This window comes from Felis catus, chromosome B3 (assembly GCF_018350175.1).
Source record: "Felis catus isolate Fca126 chromosome B3, F.catus_Fca126_mat1.0, whole genome shotgun sequence".
Classification (NCBI taxonomy): domain Eukaryota; kingdom Metazoa; phylum Chordata; class Mammalia; order Carnivora; family Felidae; genus Felis; species Felis catus.
This window is the reverse complement of record NC_058373.1, coordinates 76,690,001-76,711,613: the sequence shown is the minus strand read 5'-3', so window position 1 is coordinate 76,711,613 and position 21,613 is coordinate 76,690,001. Positions and strand designations below refer to the sequence as shown.

The 21,613-nt window shown below is 35.0% G+C and overlaps 1 long non-coding RNA gene across 35 annotated transcripts in view; it reads right to left on the bottom strand.

Moving 5' to 3' along the window:
* The window catches only part of LOC102899317, a 582,165-nt gene that overhangs the window by 452,752 nt on the left and 107,800 nt on the right, over window positions 1-21,613 (bottom strand). For 33 of the 35 annotated variants that reach the window (XR_006599459.1, XR_006599462.1, XR_006599457.1 and 30 more), the window contains one exon: window positions 14,427-14,462. This is a non-coding gene — a long non-coding RNA (uncharacterized LOC102899317). The remainder of the gene's footprint in view (window positions 1-14,426; window positions 14,463-21,613) is intronic. The other 2 variants (XR_006599443.1, XR_006599448.1) reach the window with 1 other exon arrangement.

The following is a 21,613-nucleotide window of genomic DNA, read 5'->3' as shown; positions in this document are numbered from 1 at the left end:
ACTGTTTCTATTCTATTTATCTTTTCTTCAGCTGTGAAGTAGCATAATACTAGAGTAATCTGCAATAATCCATAGTAATGGAAAATCAGTTTCAATATTTTAAATGTTCCCAATTAGATTACAAGTTTCTAAAAGCATAACAAAAATCTTCTGTTCCATTTTTTCTTTCAAGAATCACATACCACATTTTTCTCTAAAACACAATTTCAGTAACTGTTGAATACCAATAAAAGTGACTGACATTGAAAAAGGTAGGATTCTGTTTTACAGATAACTTAGTAATATACCACTCATGATTAATAGACTACTAATGCACCTGCAGTTGTACCTCAGAGATGCTGAACTTGCCTGATCACTTAGTCATTTCCTTAATTGATGTTATAATCTTAAATATTTAGTTTTTGGTAGTTTCTTTCAGTTCTATATTCACCAATTTCAGCATTTTGCCTCAATATTTCAGTGACAACTTGCTTCAGTATATAAGAATAAAATGAAGAGTATAGGTGCTGGTTAAATGTGAAAAAAAATTAATGTGTAAGTTTACCACTTATCTTCACAAATTCCAATCACCAAGAAGGGACACTACAATAAGAAAAACATAATACTCAAAAAAAGGAAAGCAAAGCAAAGCAAAGCAAAGAAAGGAAAAGAAAAAGAAAAAAAAAGAAAAAAGAAAAACATAATACTCATAGGAAATTTTTCTATACAATTGTTTAAAACTGCTATGTCGACTCTAATAGCAAAAAAAGACTTGCAAAACTCGCTCAGTACTTCAATAATTTTATTCCCTACATGAATAAAACACAACGTGATTAAGAATACTAATCCATGGACCTAAAGTTCAGTGGTAATACAGGGTGTTCTTCTAATTCCCCTTAATATTCCTTCTTGAATCTTCACAATCACTGAATTGCTAAAATATGTTTGAATACAATGATTTTGTTTCCTAGATCAGGAATCAAATACACTGATGTTTTGGAAAGCTAAAAACCTTTTGCTCTACAAGCAATCAAATTTCCTTTAAAGATAAGGTTTTGCTCAGCAAAGATCTGAAAAATTGCAGTTAGCCTTTCAACACTTCTGTGTCCAGAACATGGCTTCTTGACAGATTACACTCCACCTCTGTACATTACTGGTTTGTTTGGTTTCAGCGTACTATGCTAATTTCTATTGCTAAAAGCATGAAATCTTAAGTAAAATACTTGAGTCTCCTGTTAAGGTGGTCTAGGACTGGATTCCAAATATCACAGGTTGGTGCACTTGCTGGTAATAAAACTGTCCATTAAACATTTACATGGTAGTGAATTTTTTCACAAGGTATCACTTAGACTTCCTCAAAATATCAAATGCTCGCTACATGGAATGAATTTAATGTGTTAAAATAGTTTAAAAGACATAGTAGCCTCTGAAGGACTGAACTGAGTTTATAATTTAGATTTACATATATTTATCTTTCCAGATTTAAACCCATTTGAATCCCTTTTCTTTTCCTAATGAGCCTCAACTCAAAAAATATTAATCTAAATACCTATACTGTGCCATGAAACATGCATAGCAGTAAAGGGACAATGCTACAATATTGCAGGTCCCTGCTCTCAGGGAGCTTACGTCCAGTGTTCAGTTTAGATATATGAGGAAAGTAATTTCAATGCAATTTGTTGGAAGGGGAAGCTCAGGATGCCATGGAACTACATGAAAGGGGTAAACATATTATCTAGGTTTGGCAAAATCACAAAAGACTTCCTGGAAAATCATGTCTAAATGAAGAATTTAAGACTGAGTAGGATTTAGGCAGATAAACTGAGAACAGTTACAGTGCTAGAAGAGTACTGCAGAAGACAGCACTTTTAAAGAATGGCAACAAGACCTTTAGACAATAATGATTGGATATTTTTCATAGTTCTGGCTTAACAAAACCAAACTGAGTACACAGAAATCCAAATGAAAATTTTCTGACTCTTGAACTTTCAATATGGTAAACACCATATTCATCTCAGTAAACTAGAGCATTCAAGGTCAGGGCCAGAGCCACAGATAAATGAAGTGGGGTGTGAGATCTGTGGCTCTCTCTTGCTGTATTGCATAAATTGCAGCTGTTTATGTGAATTCTTTGAGTTAAATGTTCTAATAGGTTAATATCTAAAGAGAAAAGGATTATGAATTAATTAACTTCCATTTGTCCCATATCAAAAATTAAAATCCATTATTTTCATGAAACCATCTCAGATAAAGCAATCTATTACTTTACATGAGGCGTTCAGAGGGAGAGGGAAGACCATTCAGGAAAGAAATAGAAGAAAATTCTTATTTTAAATGCCTACTCCATGCTAGTTTATTTTATATATGCAGACTTATTTAATCCCAATGAGAAAGGTTTCATTATTTGCACTTTTACATATGAAGATACTGATGCTTGTGATGTTTAAGTTACTTGTTCAATTAGATGCAGAGAGTGTGTTACATGGCTAAAATTTTAAATCACTGAAACAAACATGGATTTGTGTAGCAAAGTTAGCCCATGTATTGCATAACCTTCACAATAAGCCATGTAAATGAAGATCTGATGAATGTGATCATTGATTAGAAAGGTTATAGTTCACACATGAATATTTTAGATGCAAGCTTGCACATGACTTAAGTACAAAATTGTACAAGTGTGTATCCGACCACAACTGCCATGTTCCACCCCTGTGCGTACATGTGTATTGATCTGACACATGCTCTCCACAAAGCAAATTGTCAACTGTAAGACAAGTGAACACACAGCCTGTAAGCTAATGACAATATTATATCATGGACTGCACTCTTATTGAAAGTCATTTGCACTTAACTTTAATGTTTATAATAATGACATGAGGTGTTAAGAGGTGCTTTTTTCCAAATGGCTAACGAGTTGATCCACCATTTATTGAATATTTTATCTTTTAATCTATGTTGCTTGAGAAGTCAATATTATTATACAGTAAGTCCTTTATATACATGGTGCCATGAGATCATGCACTATTGTTTTCACTGACAAGCTTTTTCTATTTGCATATTTTTAATTATTAAATACCTTAATATGTCAGTGTTTCTTTGGTTATTCTACTGTAATTATTCTTCAAAGTATAAAATATAATCATGTTATCAAGCTTTACTCACAAAAATTTATATTTGAATTTTGATTAAAATTATAAGTGATTTTTAAGTTATATAACTTTGGTAAAATAAATGAGAAGGCAATAATGACTCTATTTATTATGGAGTTCCTCCACAATATACTACTATGATTTTTGTCATTTTAATAAAACAAGAAACAAAAAGCCCACATTGCCTATAGAAGTTTCAAGAAATATAATGTATGAGCTCAAAATATATTATAAATCAAAGACTAATTTTACTAAGCAGTACAAGTTAGCTTAAAAAAAAAAGGTTTGAATTATTGAACTTGTGTCCCTAAGAGGGGTAAAGTAATTCAGAATATAATTAGACCCTTACTCCTCTGACTGATTGCAATGAATGATGAATCATCCTCTTCTAGTAGGAAAAACTTGAGGGATGTTAGCCTTACTCTGCTGAGTATCTTTTCCTTAAACGACTCATGTTAAAAGAGGTCTTTTTAACTAAGAAAGTGAGCTAGGAAAAATAAGGAGTCTAGAAATTTATTCCCACTCATGTCACTACATTTAGTAAGATTTTGTTTAAAATGTCTTTGCAGTTTTGCAAATTTTTCTTTATTTTAATGTAGAGTCCAACAAAATGTTTCATTAAGTTTAATTCATTTCAGTAATATCATGAATAGGATGTTTATCAAATTTTCTAATTGTTTCTTCTTGGTATATAAAAATGATATTGATTTTATAAGAGGCCATGCATGAATTTACTTCTTAGGTCCAATAGATTTTCTCAGGTAGGTAACATTCTCATAAAAACAATAATGATTCATGCCAAAATCTAGACACTTTGTATCTCGTTAGCTATATCTTCCAGGGCAAAAAGGAAAAAACAGAAACAAACAACAAAAAAAAAAAGTTAGTGACAGTACTTACCAACTTTTTCTACAGCACAGCACTTGCCCAGCTTGTATCTGTATAGTTTTAGTTACATGGGAAGTCAATAAAATACTATTATGTGGGGAAATATTCCAGAATTAAATAATTCTGGAAAAAATGTTAAGTTACATTAGGTGAGCCTCACTAGTGAAAAAAATCTTAGGACTTTTAAAGTGATGATTATTGTGGATTTCCTAGAGTCTGATATTATGGGCGGTGTATCTCCAAATTATTTGACCAATGTAAATTACTAATCATTTTAAATTCAATTTATATTGTGAGCACATTATAAACAGATACAAAGTAATGATGTTTTAAGATAATTAACTCTTCCAAAATCAAGATTTTCTCCACAGATTTGAGAAATTATTTGTAATGTAACATTTACATTTCATGTTTAATTTATTACACTTCTATTATAAAATTTTTGTGCTTGTCTTTTTCAAAGGCATTCTTTATTTATGTTTATTATGGATTTTCTGGTTAGAGTTTCTTTTAGTTAGCTTTTACATATTAATACTTTACCAGAATGCTTTAACACTCCTTCATACTTCAGCAACTCCTTTGATTTAAACTTCAGTCAAATCAAACCACCTAACTTATTTGATATCTTACTACTAATACAATTTCATGATTGTTATTAAACATTTGCCTTTTAATGTAATTACATGTTTAATCACATTGTTTTTCAAGCATTTCCTGTAAACATGTTTTTATTTAAATATTTGACTTAAATTGCAACTACTTAATAAGTAAAATTTGTCTCATTCATATTTATTATTGTATTATTCTATTTCAGTTAATTTCTTCTAAATGGACTTTTTTCTACTTGTATATTCTCCAGTGCATTAGATTAAATATATCTTATTTTAACTTTGTTTATGAGTACTTGTAAGGTTAAACAACATTTGTAAAATATATTACTCTATTATTAGAATAAATGATATCTTTTGGAACCTGCTTTTCTGATGATAAATTTCACATATTCAGCTTTAAAATTGTTGCCTTTGTATTTAACTTTATTACCAAATGCGTGCCTCTTTTGAAATTTCAACTAGTATCTGTTTATACTATAAAATGTAATTATTATCTCATCATCTAAATATTTCTGGCTTTAAAATAAATGACTATAGTATTCAATTACAGAAAAAAGTGTTGAAAGAAAATATTAGAAAATAATAAAATGTATATACCATCTTGGTTAAATAATCAAATATTAAATTACTAATGTTCTAGTTTTAGAATTATTTTAGATATATTATTAATCTCAAATTTCATTGGAATTTGCATTCTTTCTATTTTTCACTCCTTCTTTCTCTTTCTTATATTCCTTTTTTCTTTCTTTTTCTCTTTTCTTCTCCTCTTCTCTTCCTAAATCTTTTACTTATCCACCTTAGCCTCACCTTATTCCCCCATATTCTCACACACAATCTGAGACCACCCACACAGATAGGCTGTTTTAAGACTTCTTAAATAAACATATACCCAGAGGCAGCTATACATTTCTATGTTAACCCTTTGACTAGTAACCTAAAAGCTTGATGCTCATCTACATAATGCAGAACAGCTGTATAAGTGGTGGGAGAAGAATGGAAAGGTTGTTGCCTCGTTCACCTTTCATCTCATGAGATACCACTGTATCTCAGAGGCTTCAAAGCAGCATGGCAGTAGTCATCAGGCTTCAGTGGTATACCTGACTTTGCCCAGAAAGCTCCACTAAAATAGGAACAAGAATTCCTCATCCTAACTGTTGAAGTTCCAACACCTATCCCAACTCTAGCACTAAGTTAAAATATATTGGGATGCCTGGGTGTCTCAGTCAGTTGAGCATCTGACTCTTGATTTCAGCTCAGGTCATGATCCTGGGGTTATGGGATTAAGCCCTGCATTGGACTCTGCACTGGGTGTGGAGCTTGCTTAAGATTTTCTCTGTCCCCCTCTCTCTCTCTCTGCCACCCCCCTCAAAAAAATAATAAAATGTGTATAGTCTAAATTAGAATAACAGCCAATACCAGCACCAACATTCAACATTACTTAATGGAATATTTGTTTTTCTTAAATAAAATCAAGGTAGATATGAAACATACTGTTATGCTTTAGGCTATTTTATGTGTACCATGTAACGATTCGACTCTTCCTCCACTTTTTCTCTTCAAATTCTATGACATTATTCCCACAGAACATCATGGCCTTCATTTGATGAGGATGCATTTTTTTTTATTCTTTTCTTATTAGCCAGTGACAACTGAACTAGTACTGTTCTGTCTTTTTGTGTCAGGTCAAATCAATCTTTCAATCTAAGGAATAACTTTAGAAACTAAATTCTTATTCAATGAAACTATCTTTCACGAATTAGGGGATTTCTGAGAAAGCCAGCAAAGTAGGAAGATCCTAAACTCACCTCCTACCATAGATACAAGTAGATAACACTGGCATCAGTATAAATAAACCAGAAAATGAACCAAGGACTGGCATAATAGACTCTCCACAGCTAAATGTAGCGATGAGGCCACATGAGAGAGTGTAAAATGGTGGAGACACATCAGGAAGCCAAATGGATCCAAGGGACTGTCCACAGGAAGGACGGACAGGCTCAGAAATGGGAGAGAAACAGATACCTGGCCAGGCACAGAGTAGAGGAATTCCCATAACATTTAGCTGTGAAATCCACAGAGACCCAACAATCAGTGGGGCTTACCACCTAGAACTTTAAAAATCAGCAGACTCAACTGTGGGAGAACTAGAGGGCCACAGGAAACTGAATCCCCACTCTTAAGGAGACAGTACAACAAAGAACCCCACAGAGATGTAGCATAGAAGCAGCAGTTTGAAAACCCCCTCAGATACACAGTAAGGAGATTTATTTATTTCAGAGCATGTGCTGTAGGGTCAGATATCTTTAGGAAGACTTCTCCAAACCAAGAGAGCTGACAGGACACATTTCCCTCCCTAGCCCCCAGACTAGTTACAAAGATACTTACAAGAACCAGTTCAGCACAATACTCTCCACCTAGCTTGCTAACAGTGTGCCCCACCCCCACCCCATGCACATCTCTGAATCTCCCTCCTCCAACTTAGATAGCCTCTGCAAGAGTTTTCCAGATGACTTTAGGTCCCATCCAAGAGGAGACAAGCACAGATCTTGCTGGCATTGCAAGCCTTGCCCCCACATTCTTTTGCAGACCTGCCTCTCCAATAGGACCTTGGCAGGAACCCATCCAAAACACTGCTACAAGCCTGGCAGTGTACCTACAGCCATGAAAGGGGCTAGCACCACCCAAAGTGACTCTTGCATCAGGGAGAGGGGAAGATAACCACACACACCAGTTCAATTGTGACCCCAGCAGGGAGCTGGGGCAAACATCTGATTTAACTGTAGGCCCCTCCCACCAATGAAAGCTTCTCAGGGGGACAACACAGGGAAAGTGCCCTGCATTTCTGGCAAATGCCTAGTCTGACTCAACCCAACCCAAGGTGGCCCAGACTGGCTCACTAACACCATGGTGACCAAACTCTGCCCACCACAAGCAAGGAGAGCCAATGCAGACAACTGGACAGAAAGCAAAAGGGGCTGAGCCAAGAAAACCCCTGAAATGCCAGATTCTGTGAAGAGGGAGCACTCAGGGTACCACAGGACCTCTTCCTCATAAAGCCATTACTTTTAAGAACAGGAGACGCAACCGACTTTCCTAACACAGAGAAACAGACACAGAGAATTAGATAAAATGAGGAGACAGAGAAATCTGTCACAAATGAAAGAATAGGAGAAAATCACAGCAAGAGAGCTAAATGAAATAAAGATAAGTAATATGAGTGATAGAGAATTTAAATTAATGGTGATAAAGATACTCACTGGACTTGAGGAAAGAGTAGAGCACCTCAGTGAGAAGCTCAACAAAGAGAAAGAAAACACACACTAGAGTTGAAAAATTCAGTAAGTGAAATTAAAAATACACTAAAGGGAATAAATAGTAGACTAGAGGAAGCAGAAGAATGGATCAGTGACCTGGAGGACAGGGTAATGGAAAGCAATCAAGCTGAGCAGAGGACAGAAAAATAATAATAATAAATGAAAATAGACTTAGGGGACTCAAGTGACACCATCAAGCATAATAACATTTGTATTACAGGGATCCCAGAAGAAAAAGAAAGAAAAAAAGGGGGCAGAAAATTTATTCCAAAAAATAAAAGCTGAAAACTTCCTGAATCCGGGAAAGGAAAGAGAAATCCAAATCCAGGAGGCACATAGAACCCCCAACAAAATCAACCTAAAGAGGTCCACATAAAGACACACAGTAATTAAAATGGAAGGAAGTAGAAACAAAGAATTTTAAAGACAACGAGAGAAAATAAAACAGTTATGTACAAGAGAAACCCCATAAGGCTATCAACTGATTTTTTAGCAAACACACTGCAGGCCAGAAAGGAGTATCATGATATATTCAAAGTGCAGACAGAAAAAAAAAAAAAACAAAAAAAAAACAGCAACCAAGAATACTCTATCCAACAAGGCTATCAATCAGAATAGAAAGAGAAACAAAGAGTTTCCCAGACAAACAAAACTTAGAGGAATTCATCATCACCAAACCAGCCCTGTAAGAAATGTTAAAGGGGACTCCTTGAGTGGAAAGGAAAGATCATAAGTAGGAGTAAGAAAAGCAGGAAGAACAAAAGCAGTAGAATTAAGTATATCTATAAAAATCAGTCAGGGATTCACAAAATAAAAGGATGTATATACCCAAAACATGAGGGGAAAGGAGTAAAGAATGGGTTCAGATTTAAGTGATCATCAACTTAATACATATTGCTATATGCATATGATGTTATATGTAAACCTAATGGTAATCACATATCAAAAACCAATAATGGATATGTAAAAAATAAAGAGAGATGAATCCAAGTGTATCACTAAAGAAAGCCAGCAAACCATAAATAGAACAATCCAACAAGAAGATATAACAATTATAAATATTTATGCACCCAACATGAAACACCCAAATACATAAAGCAGCTATTAGCATACATAAAATAAATAACAACAGTAATACAGTAAGAGTAGGTGACTTCAACACCCCAGTTATATAAATAGAAAAATCAGAAGGACACAGTGGCTTTGAATGACATACTGAGCCAAATGGATCTAACATATTCAGAGCATTCCATCTTAAAACAGCAGAATACACATTATTTTCAAGTGCACATGGAACATTCTGCAGAATATATCACATGTTAGGCCACAAAACAAGTCACCACAAATTCAAAAAGATTGAAGTGATACCATGTATCTTTTCTGACCACAATGCTATGAAACTAGAAAGTAACCACCCACACACACACGTACACGCACATACACACACACACACACACACACACACACACACACACACACAGTCTGGCAAGAACACAAATACGTGGAGGTTAAAGAATATGCTACCAAACAATGAAATCATAAACCAAGGAATCAAAGAGGAAATAAAAAAATCCATGGAGACAAATGAAAATAAAAACCCAATGATCCCAAATCTTTGGCAAAAGCTGTTCTAAGAGGGAAGTTTATAGCAATATAGGTCTGCCTCAAGAAGCAAGAAAAATCTCATATAAACAACCTACCCTTACACCTAAAGGAAGTATAAAAAGAAGAACAAATAAAACCCACAATCAGTAGAAGGAAGGAAATAATAAAGATTCACCAGAAATAAACAAATTGGAACTAAAAAACAATAGGACAGATCCATGAATTCAGGATCCAATTCTTTGAAAAAAGCAACAAAATTGATGAAACTTTAGAGAGAGAGGATTCAAATAAAATCAGAAATGACAGAGGAGAAATAACAACTAGCACCACAGAAATACAAAGGATAAGAGAATATTATGAAAAATGATATGCCAATAAATTGGATAACCTAGATGAAATAGGTACCTTCCTAGAAATATATAACCTCTCAAAAGTGAATCAGGAGGAAATAGAAATTTGAACAGACTGAGTACTAGCAATAAAACTTAATCAGTAATAAAAAAAATTCCCAACAAAAGAAGTCTAGGACCAGAGAGCCTCCAAGGTGAAACTTCCCAAATATTTAAAGGATTAACACTTATTCTTCTCAAACCATTTGAAAAAAAAGAGGAATGACTGCTTCCAAATACATTCTATGAGGCCAGCATGAACCTAATATCAAAACCAGATAAAGACACTATAAAATATGAACACATATGCAAAAGTCCTCAACAAAATATCAGCAAACCAAGCCCAACAATATGCTAAAAACATTATTCACCACAGTTAAGTGGGATTTACTCCTGGGATGCAAACGTGGTTCAATATTCACAAATCAATCAATATGATACATCACTTCAACAAAAGAAAGGATAAGGATCTTATGATCATTCTACAGGTACAGAAAAAAACATTTGACAAAGTACAATATCCATTCATGATAAAAACCTTCACAAAGTAAATTTAGAAGGAGCATACCTCATTATAATAAAGGCCATACATGAAAAACCCATAGCTAACATCAAACTCGATAATGAAAAACTGAGATTTTCCCTAAGATAAAGAACAAGACAAAGATATCCACTCTCACCACTTTTATTCAACACAGTACTGGAAGTCCTAGATGCAGCAAACAGACAACAAAAAGGAATAAAAGGAACCCAAATTGGAAAGGAAGAAGTAAAACTTTCACTATTTGTTGATTGACATGACACTATATAAAAAAAAATCCTAAAGACTCCCCCAAAAATTACTAGAACTGATCAATGAATTCAGTAAGGCTGCAGGATACAAAATGGATATACAGAAATCTGATACATTGCTATACACTAATAATGAAGTAGCAGAAAGAGAAATTAAGAAAACAATCCCACTTAAAATTGCATCAAAAATAATAAAATACCCAGGAGTAAACTTAACCAAGAGGTAAAAGACCTGACCTATGAAAACTATAAAACATTGATGAAAGAAATGGATGAGTGAAAGAGATGAAAGGGATTAAGAGTACACATGATTAGCACTGAATAATGTATAGAATTGTTGAATCATGATATTGTACACCTGAAACTAATAATACCATACGTTAACTGTATTAGAATTTTTTAAAAGTTACTATTTCAAAAAAGAAAATATCCTTTAATTGCAAATTTAATTGGCAAAAATGAGAAATTATGAGTTTATACCAGATTTAAAAAATTCAGCAACAATTTACAGATTATTGTTCTCATTTTGACGTTAAGATATCCTATATTAATGGCAGCCATACTTATTTTACCAGCACAGTAATATTAAATAATGTCACATTAGGTGATCACTTGACATCTATGAAATCATAAATATGTATGCAACGGTAGAAAGTAACTGAAATAATAATCCAGAATGTGATTACATGAAGTATTAGATTTTTATCAAAATAAAACACACAAAATTTCTACAGAGAATTCATGGTCTATTAAATTTCATCCTCTGAGACCACCATTTGCAATATACTATAGCAATGGTTAAAGGTGTGAGAGACATAATTTTGATGTGAGAATGAACTAGAGATAGGTAGGCTCTAGCTAAGATGTCAATGAACCAGGCATCTGCTAGAAGTCTCATTTTGCTAAAAATTTTATCTCTAAGCTAGTTGATGAAGGAATGAGGGACTATTTCTCTGGACTTAACTTTAACCAAGAAAAAAAAAAAAGAACTGGTTCATGAAATTCAAGTGACAGGAACATTGGGAGAAAGTCAACTTGTCATCTTAGTGCTTGAAATAGCCAGGAAAGGAAACACTCAGTGCAGTCTGACAGGTACCTTGGACTTTGGAAAGCAGATTTAAAAAATTTGAGAGGAGATCTGAGTGATTCCATGACTTCAGTCTTTTAAAAGGATTGGAGATTTGAAAAATAAATTTTGATAAGAAAATTATAAACATCTACAACAAGATAGAAATAAAAGAGGACAGTATATAAAGGAAACTAACATAGCTACATACATTTTCCTGCATGCACTCTAGGAAGGAGAAAGGGAAAGGATTATAATTGTAAACATCTTTATATGAATATGAGATGCTAAATCATTCACATAAAGGTGTCTCTGTATCTATTTTACTGAGAAGGAAACCGAGAATCAAGGAGATTAAGTGGAGTCCAGAAATATATAGTACAGGTTTATCAAGATAACTAAATATAATAAAAAGTTCTGTCAGCCATGTGTAAAACATTTTTAGGAAAAATAAAAACGGTTAATTCCAGGACTTGATAATTATTTCATATTAACCAAAAACCAAATAAGCATAAGCAGTTAACGTTCACATTCTATATGGAAATGTGTCTTTATACTAGTAAGGATAAAACAAATGCATACAAAAAGCACTACATGGGTTTACCTATAATAAGAAGCAAATTTAAGTGTCTATTGATAAATTATATTCTGCATAAGCAAAAACATCTGTCAATGTTTCCCCTACATTTGTCCCGTTCTCATCAGTGGGCAGTTAGAACATACATACATACATACACATACACACACACACACACACACACACACACCAGACAATCCACTGACAACTAGTAACTAAGTAGATTCTCTCTTTAAGACTATAAACTAAGTGAGGCACCTGGATGGCTCAGTCAGTTAAGTGCCCAACTTTGGCTCAAGTCATGATCTCACAGTTCTTGAGTTTGAGCCATGCAGCCCAACTTAGCTTCTCTGTCCGCTCTCTCTCTCTGTCTCTCCCTGTCTTGTTCTCCTTGTTCTCCTTCTCCTTCTTCTTCCTCCCTCTCTCTCTCTCTCAGAAATGAATAAACCTTAAGAAAAAAAAAGGAATCTAAACTAAGAGACTCAGAAATAGTAACTAGTCAGATAAAGGTAAGTAGTAGAAATGAAGAGTCATTTTAAGTCCAGCCAGGATCAACACCATGGCAAGTCTGAACCATTTGCATACTTATAATGGAGATAAGCCAAAGCCATAAGTAGCCAAAGTGTGCAAGTATTCTGAAAGCAGCAAGACCATAAGACATGCATATTATAAGAGATCTGATATCCCAGGAAAGACAAGGAGTAGTCTCAGACACTAGCTTTCCAATTCTAGGCCGTATGTGTCCAGGCTGCCCTTGGTTCTGATTCTTGAATACCTAAATTACATACCATGTGTAATTTGGATACCTACTAGGTTATCTGTGTATCACCTCTAGTTCTAGAAATTCTATCCTACTTCCTGTTATCCATATATTAATAATGTAGTCACGTTCATACAATATACTTCCAACTCCTGACAACACTGATTAATCCAGACATGGAAACCTTAACCAAGAGAAATAAAAACACTTCCTACATGAAATATGGAATAAGAGATTCCAATCTAAAATAGGCTACTTATTGAAACATAGAGGATATAAATTTGAGAGTCATTGATAGTAGCCATTATCTACTTCTGAACTAGAAAAAAGAAAGAAGAAAGAAAGAAAGAAAGAAAGAAAGAAAGAAAGAAAGAAAGAAAGAAAGAAAGAAGAAAAGAAATGAAAAAAAGAGGTGACATAAACAGAAAAACAGAAATAACAGATAGAGAGAACTTACTGGGTTCCCTTCAAGTAGACTAATAAGTGATCATTTATGAAATACAATCACACCCCTGCCCTTGGGTACCTCAAGACAGTCCCTATTCCCCATATAATTATAACCCAATGGATGATGATGGAGACTGGGAAAAATGCTGAAAAAAAAATGATATAGAAGATGATACATAAAGATGCTAAAAATGATATATTTTACTGAATTCTATGTAAAATCAAAATATACGTACAAAAATTACACATCTTAAAGCATTCCATCAATTACCAGCAAAATTCCAAGACATATAATTAGACAGATGGCTCATGAACACCTAGAAAAGGAAGTGGTAATCACCAAGAGCCACTTTAAATTCACTAAGAATAAATTATACCAAATTAATTAAATTATATAGACATAGTGAATCTGCATTTCAATGAGGCATTTAATGCAGTGTTCTGTTGATGTCTTTTTGGACAAGATATATGTGGAGAGAATGTTTGTCAATTATGTGGATATGTGTTAGTTGAACAATTATTCTCAAACCATGACAATTACATGGCTCATTTTTGAACTGTTGTGAGCCTTATTCACAATTTTGAGTCAAAAAAATGGATACAGACATAGAAAAGATATGTACTGATTTGGAGAAATAATCAAATATTGAATTATATAATCATGATTGAAACATCAGTATTTTTTTTCATTATAAGAGTTGAAACAATGCATCAAATTTAGTAAGAAGGAATTCTAGAACATAAATAAATCTAATACTTCTGGTTAAAAAGTCAACCTTGAAAACACACGATAGCAAAGATTATAAATAGGAAAGAAATATCCATTTCCTTTGAGGAATGGGACTATACCTTACAGGTCTATATTCACAGCTTCCAACACAATTCCTAGAACAAAACAGATGCTAGAGTTAGATAATATTTTTAATCAATGAGAGATTTAACATGAGCCAACAAATGTCATGCACACTTGTATTACATTTACACAAAGATGGAATTTAGCAAGGAAGTCCATAATATCCATGTTCCTTACACCGATAAGAACATATTTGGAGCACTGTGTCTGTTTGGGAGCCATATATATTAAGTGGGACACTGATAAACTGTGGTGGTTCCAGAAGACAATAAACAAAATGGTGAAAAGACAGTATTCTTGTGTTGGTCAGAATTCCCCAGAAAAACAAAACCACTGGGATGTATATATCTATATCTATATCTATATCTATATCTATATCTATATCTATATCTATATCTATATCTACATATCTAGAGAAAGAGAGATTTTAAGAAATTGGCTCATGCAATCATGCAATTGTGCAAACTCAAAATGTGCAGAGTGTGCTGGTAAGCTAGAGATCCAAGGAAGAGTTTATGTTAAAGTCTGAAGACAGTCTGCTGGTAGATTTCTCTCTTCCTAGGTAAGGTCAGTCCTTTTCTTAAGGCCTTCAAATGAATGGATAAACCCCACCCACATATGGACGGTAATCTGCTTTATTCAAAGTTTACTGACTGAAATGTTAATGTCACCTAAAAATACCCTTCAGCAAACCAAATATTTGAGTGCCATGCCCTAGCCAGTTGACACACAAAATTAATCATCTTAATCCCACTGTCATGGGATAAATAATTAAGGGAAATAGAGATAATTAACTTGGAAGAGAGAAAAGTTGGGGAGATAGATATATAGAACTTGTTTTAAAACATTTGAAATTTAAAAAAGAGGGGATTAGACCCAACCATTACAATTCTAAAATGTTATCTGTTTTTATTTGTTTTTGAGAGAGAAAGAGAGAGAGAGAGAGAGAGAGAGAGAGAGAGAGAGAGAACGAGCAACCTGGGGAAGGGCAGAAAGAGACAGCTGTCAGCACAGAGCCTGATGTGGGGCTTGAACCCACGAACTGTGATATCATGACCTGAGCCAAAATCCAGAATCCGACACTCAACCAATAGACCCCCTAGGTCCCCCAAAAGTGTTATCTTAAGATGAAGGGTAAAAACCACAAACAAATCTAGAGAAGAACATTTTTAACAGCTAACTATCTAGCTTAAATGAGAAGAATACACATAAAGAAAAAAATATGTGGAAAGGTCTCAATCTTCAAAGAAATTTACAGTTTAATTATGAAGACAAAAATGTAGATATGAAATAAAACTAATCCATTCAATGAACAAATATTTATTAGTTACTTATCATGCGCCAAGTACTTTTGTATACATTAGCAATACAGTAACAAACAAGAAAATTTGCCTGCCCTCATGAAGCTCATATTCTCATGGAAAGATACACAAAATAATTAAAATATGTAACTGTAGGATATAGCATGTAAAAAGTGGTAACTTCTAGGGAGACTGAGGAGTCTGGCCCCTGCTTAAAAACCTAGGTGAGATTCTTCAGGCCTGATCATAGGCAATTATAAACACTTTATTTGGCAGGGCTGTCAAAAGCTGTCCTCCCCACATCAGACCCAGGGTACAGCCAGTGCACTGCAGTCTGAAGAGAGTTGCAAAATCTCAGGCCCTCTTGGCCAGCCATGCTCTTATGCATATCCACACACTTGGCCCAAGCACCTTCATTTCAAGACTTCTTTATTAGGGGGTCTTCAACTGAGGCTTTCTCCAGGCTCCTCTGCCTACAACTCCTTATGGGAACTAACTATGAAAACTCAAAGACACTTTTCTCCACTCTGAATCAGTATTCAGTACTTTTCCACTCGTAGTCTCTTTCTCCCTCCCATCATCTCTCAGGTCTACAAAACTGCAGGAATCTTTTGTTCAGTTATCCCTCAACTGTGAAACAACCCCCACATCTGTGTTAATCTACCTGCCCCTTGACCAGTGCGTCCTTCCATGGGAAAATGGAAGAGAAGGGAACCCATGTTTTCACCAGTTTGGCTTCTTGCTTATACTATAGCAGTTAGTGATTAAAGGTTTAGTTGTTCCTTTCATATTGGCTTACTGTCATAATTGGCTACCCTGACCCCTGACAGTTTAGCTTTCCCCGTATCAGTGAGCTCCAGAGAGAAACTATCTTAGTCAGTCCCAACTGCTGTAACAGAATACTGTCGAATTGATGGCTTAAACAACAAATATTTATTTCCCATAGTTCTGGAGGCTGGAAGTCTGAGATTAGGGTGCCGGCATGGCTAGGATCTTGGCAAAGGCCCTCTGATTTACATTTGGCCATATTCTCAATGTATTTTCACAAGGCAGAAAGAGGGAGATGATCTCTCCTGTGTCTCTTCTTATAAGGGCACTAATCTCATTCATGAGAGCTCCACCATCATGATCTAACTACCTCCCAAAGGTTCCACCTCCTAATACCATCACACTGGGGGTTACGATTTCAGCATATGAATTCTGGATGGACACAATATGTAGTCCATAAGAGAGACAAAATAAAAAAAAGGAAGATAAGCAAGGACAGCGGAGGGGATACCATAACGTAGTCAGAGACCTAAGAAGGTAATACTTGAGTAAACACCTGAAGGAGGTAAAGGAGAGAGCTTGGAGGACACCTAGGAAAGAGCATTGTAGGCAAGGTAAATAGCAAAGACAAAGACTCTGAGGAGGATACAGGCCCTGCTAGACACAGACCAGATGGTGAACATCCAACTGTAATGCACTACAAAAGGTCTTGCTTCCACAGTTCTTTCAGTCTAGTTAGGAGGGAGAGAGGGGAGAGAGAGAGGGGGAGGAGGAGGGGAGGGGGAGAGAAAGAAAGAAAAAAAAGAAAGAAAAGCAAAGGAAAAGAGCAAAGAAAAGAAAGAGGGAGGGAGGGAGGAAGGGAGAGAGAGGGGGTGGAAAGAAAGAAAGAAAGAAAGAAAGAAAGAAAGAAAGAAAGAAAGAAAGAAAGAAAGAAAGAAAGAAAGAAAGAGAAAGATGACTGTGAGAAGTGCTGTGGCAGAAGAAATGCCAGTAGACCTGGAGACATAAAGCAAGGCAGCCCAACAATCATCAAGTGGTCATGATAGACAGCCCAGAAATCAGAAAGACTAGCCAGAACACAAGAATAAGAAACAAGAAGCGTCAGAAAGGGTTCCATGATATTTAAGAAAAAAAAAAAGTTAGTGATCAGGTAAAGAAGTCATGCTGCACAACTCTACGGCGCTGCACTCACAGAACACTCTTGGCATCATGCAGTGCACAGATGTGAGATCTTATACGATGGCCCTGAAATCATGCTGGTTTGGGGGAACCAAAACATTCAATACAACTAGAGAGTAGAGTAACTTAGGGAATAAAACAGCAAAATCAAGAGGTAAGCAGAGATCTACACAATTTTGTTAAAGTCACAAAAATACTTTAAATAAGATATTGATACAATAAAAACGCTGTTATCATGCAATAAGTGATTGCAGGGTAGCAAGGAAAAACCAGTTATGAGACTATTGTCAGAGATAAATTTTCCTGTCTTGGACTGGGGTCTTAACAATAGGGCTGAAAAATGAGGATAGAAGCAAAAGGGGCTGGGAGCTGATGGAATGTGAATGAGAGTAAGAAAAGTTAAGGATCATCCTCCAGTTTTATGTGGACTCCTGCAACAATGGTAAGAGCACTTATGACATACAGAACAAAAGAGAACAACTATATACTCTAGACAAGATGATCTTAATTTGGACTTTATGCCCATGAATTGCCTGCAGGGGATCCAAGTAGAAAAATAAATAGGATGAAATATTAGTACATAATCCACAAAAGAAGGGTTCTTTGGTCAGATATACCTAAAAAATACTACATATTCTATCCTGCTTTTAAAGGCCTATTCACTTATTTATTCATTCAACCTATATTTTGTAGTCCCTACTTTGTGCCACAAACTATGTTTCACTTTGGAATATAGAACTGAGTAAGATGAACATGGTTTCTGACTTCAAGAAACTTACAGTCTATGGGTGATAGAAGAATCAAATAGTTAAGTTATAATTGGGATAATTCTAAAAATGAATAGTATGAAGTTCCACCAATGTGTACAACAGGGTGCCAAATCTAGCTTGAGGAGCCCCCACGTTACTCATATCAATGTATTTAAATCCCACCATTGTGAAACCCATCAAAATTACTTAAATAGGGATTACCCAGAGTTGTTAGATTTTCTTTACGCATATAAGTTGTTTTACTTCCCCGGCAAAATATCTATTCCATGTAAAGAGCAAACCTTGGAATGTCATTTGAAAAATTCTCAAGAAGAGAACAAGGGAAAATTTAACAGTCAAGTCTTCACTGCCAGCATGTAGTTTTCCTTTTCTTTGAAGAAAGACCAAGACCAAAGGTGTGGAGGCAGGACACACAAGGCAGTTTGGAGCACACAAAGCAAAACAGCCTTATTAGATAAATAGCAGGTAGTAAATAAATAATTAGATAAATATTTATTAGATAAATTGCTAAAGCAATTCTGACCAGTTGGCCACCAAAACAGAAACTGTAAAAGTTACTTGCACTGCATCACTTGACCACCCAAATAGCTTCCACTTCCTACTTCACACACTAAAAGTGATGACATTCATTTCTCTCTTTTCCTCCCATTCAAGGGACACGGCAAGGCTGTCATAGCTGTGTTTAATGAATGAAAGAATGAATGAACTCTGATCTCTTTGGTATGTGTAATGAATAAAATATTATTGATATTAATAATGAAATACAGTTATTCAACTTTTAACTGGCACAGATTGAAATTTCATTTCTGATGTCTGGAACTGTGCTTTGAGCCATCAAAGAACTTTAAATCAGTAGAATGTTCAGGCTGAATATATTTATATATTTTTTCCTTTTTGGTAGAAGTGTGAGTCAAGGATATTGGAGCTAGAAACACACCCTGGGAGGACCAGGATTTAGTGTGCCCTCTGAAATCCTCCACCTCCCCCTGACGCTTTTGTCCTCCCAAATACACTCTACTAAATTCACAGCGTTTTAGAAGACAATTTACATGAGAAAAATTTTAAATACTGACCATTTGTGGATTCACTAGAGTAAATCACTGTAATTAGATTAATGGTGTAGGAAGATGTTGAAAATATGTTAACCAAAAATGCAAATTCAGTGTAAGCTCCTATTTTTGTTTAAAAAACTGTGTGCAGATATATAAAGTTTTATTTTTCAATTTCACTACTAGGTATTTACCCAAAGAATACAAAAATACTAATCCAAAGAGATACATGTCCCCTGATGTTTACAGCAGCATTATCCAAAGAGCCAAAATATGGCAACAGCCCAAGTGCCCATTGACTGATGAATGGATAAAGAAGAAATGGTATATATAAAATGAAATATTACTCAGCCATTAAAAGAATGAAATAGTGCCATTTGCAACGAAATGGATGGAACTGGAGAGTATACTGCTAAGCGAAATAAGTCAGAGAAAGACAAATGCCATGATTTCATTCATATGTGGAATTTAAGAAACAAAACAAATGAGCAAAGGGGGAAAAAAGAGAGGCAAATCAAGAAAAGACTATATAAGTATAGTGAACAAGCTGAGGGTTACCAGAGGGGAGATGGGTGGGAGATGAGTTAAACAGGTAATAGGGATTAAGGAGGGCACTTGTGATGAGCACCGCGTGTTGTATGAAGTGGTGAATCACTATATTGTACCTGAAACTAATATGACACTGTATTAACCTAAATTTAAATAAAAACTTTAAAAAAAAAAAGCTTTACTGTCTGATGACTAAAAAACAGATTTGTTCAGTTTTTTATTCATCTATATATTCAGATTTTTCTATGTCATGTCTTAAGAAAATACGTGAAGAACTAAATTAAAAGTCCCAAAGGCTTTTTGGATAAACATATTCTGAGGTGATACATATGAGGTTTTATTAGTAACGGCTCTGTTGGATTTACAGGTAGGTTTGAATTTTATTCACTTTTAGCTTTGTTTGCAAAAGCTTTTCTGACATTTGGTAAATATTCTGTTCAATAATCTTTCCGTTGTTGCCTTTCCAAATACCCTATACTCACTTTCACCACTTGCTAGCAAAGAATTAGCAGCAGTGGCAACCACTCACCAAGTTTCAGAGATCTGGTAGTTAAGTTCATCAAGAAATATCAGCTGCAGGCTCTAATTTTTTTTTTTTTTTTTTTTTTTTTTTTTTTTAGTGTTTATTTTTTGACAGAGAGAGAGCTTGTGAGCAAGTGCCAGCGGGAAAAGGGCAGCTAGAGAGGCAGCTAGAGAATCCGAAGCAGACTCTGTGCCGACAGCAGACAGTTGGATGTGGGGCTCAAATCCACAAACTGTGAGATTGTGACCGGAGCCAAAGTCAGAGTTTAACCAACTGAACCACCCAGGCGCCCCATGTACATTCTGAAAGAAATGGTCTTGATGAAGTATCTAGGTTAAGAGCCCTGGGCAGTGAAGGCCAGTTTACGTGTGAGTATCAAGCACTTTAGACAGCTCTTGAAAAGACAGCTGATGAATAGATCCTTTTGAATGACTAACCCTTCTATTTTTTTTGCCAAACTACACTTTGTTCAATGTAAAACAATTCCTGCATGAAAAAGTGAGACACTGAAGTGCCAAACTGACTTTCATGTCTATGAATCTCGTAACTACATAGTAACCCCCCAGAAATTTTTCATGAATACTCTGTGTACAAAAGAAACAGTTTGTGTATTACATATGTGGTATGGGATGAAATGAAGGAAACAAGTGGGAATAAAATTATTTCTGCTCTAGAAATATATACAAAATAGAAAGGGAGACAAAAACTATAGAGAGACAGACAAACAATCATGCAAAGTGGAATAAACTAATGTAACCCTTTGAGGAGTAACTAGTTTGCAGCGACAGGAAAGAAAGTAGAGAAAAGGTATTCCAAGTTCATAAGGACAAAGAGCATGAGGGCACAAAAGTACATGGTATACTTAGAAAATGGCTAAAAGCTAGCTTAATGGAAGAATGCATTGGGAGCTGGTCTATACAAGCAGATTTAAATCAGTTCTGGCAACCTATGAATGCCACAGTAGGAAATGTGACTATATTTTCTAGGCCACAGGTGGTTATCTAAGTTCTTTATCAAGCACAAAAGGTGGAGTAGTATATTGAA